Source organism: Triticum dicoccoides, chromosome 2B (genome assembly GCF_002162155.2).
Source record: "Triticum dicoccoides isolate Atlit2015 ecotype Zavitan chromosome 2B, WEW_v2.0, whole genome shotgun sequence".
NCBI lineage: Eukaryota > Viridiplantae > Streptophyta > Magnoliopsida > Poales > Poaceae > Triticum > Triticum dicoccoides.
In genome coordinates this window covers 778,749,789-778,751,381 of record NC_041383.1, presented here as the reverse complement: position 1 = coordinate 778,751,381, position 1,593 = coordinate 778,749,789, and positions in this window count along the sequence as shown.

Sequence of the window (1,593 nt, the reverse complement as noted above, 5' to 3'; positions counted from 1 at the left end):
GTGACATGTTTCAGAAATATAACAGGGAAAACGTGTGGGAATTCATACCTAGAAGCATACTAATCACAATATGGCTGCATTTTGTGTCGGGGAACCACAGTAAGCTTGTTCATGGAGTGAAACTGAATGAGATATTGGATTCTATTCTATTCTATATACCTACTGTTGACCTGCAAATTTGCACGGGGGTCTAAAAATAGTAACCTCGAATTAAGTAGACCAAGCTAAGCACATAGACTTAATTTATTGAAGCAACACATGGGGTAATAGGAAAAGGAAAGCCCTAATAGTCATATTTCAACAGTTGAAACCATGCTCTTCCATTTGAATTAAAGTGTTCTTGATGCTACTCATGTTTCATACTTTCGTCCATATGCATATTGTATAGATCTGCCATCTAAAGTGCTAACCTTATATACTGGTCCAAAGCCACCCTCGCCAAGCTTGTTACCGAAGGAGAAACCATTAGTGGCAGCTGCAATTGTCCCCGGATCAAATATCGGCAGTTCAAGTCATCATTGTGACTAATTCCATCGTGGCGTGAACCGCCACTCCATTTACTCGATCCTACAGTGCTAAAAGTATACTATGCACATAATCTTGCCACCACTCAAAGGCTGCTACCAAATTGATATCTTCGATAGTAAAACAATTAAAAGCATTTTCCCAGAAGCGACATGAGACAGATGTTGAAGATTCGCACTCACCTAAGATGAACCGTAGCATGCATACATATGCTTCATTCAAATCTTTCAAAGGCTCTAATTCTGCACAAACCAAGATGAAAAGGTCCAAATCAGCTCACCCACATCACCAATATAGCATCAGACAATATACTTCCAGCAATCATTCATGTGATTCATCTTTTCCAAACCACTAATCACACAAAAGTATCTAAAAAACATAGATCATAGCAGAGGTAAATAAAGCAAGAGCACCAAAAATTAACTAAATAGACCCAAGAAGCATCATAGCAGAGTACATCAAACCAACAATCAAAAGGGGATAATGGAGTGGAAGACCATAAATTAATCAGTATGTCTCAATAGTACAACATGAACCAATGCTGACAGGCGTGCTTATCATGTATTGCAGGCTAGCACATAGCAAGAGAAGAAATTTCATTTCACATATGCAACAACAATAAGAACAATTCAGGTTGGTCACCTAACGATACATCCAACTCACACAAATTATCCAGTTGCGGCACACACAATTCCTTCCTCAAGGTTTTATGCCTTTTATGTCCTAGCTAAAATTCCTGGTACAAGATAATTAGAAGGACATCACAGTTAATTTCATGTTAGTGGAAAGGAACATAACACAAGCAAACCTCATGAGAGAGATATGTCAGTTCAACTGGAATGGTGCAGCAATTAAATACCCAAACAGTGGCATGCTAGGCTAATTGGTGGTGGTTGTTGTTTTAGCAGCAGACATATACAAATCTAAGGAGGATGGAGAGCATCAAGCTTACCAGGGGCAACGTGGTTGAGCAACAAGGCTAGGTGAAGCAGCAAAGAACAACATCCCATTCTTCCTGTACAATCCAACGGCCCTTTTCTTCAAGCACATCTACAAGAGAAGAGCAGA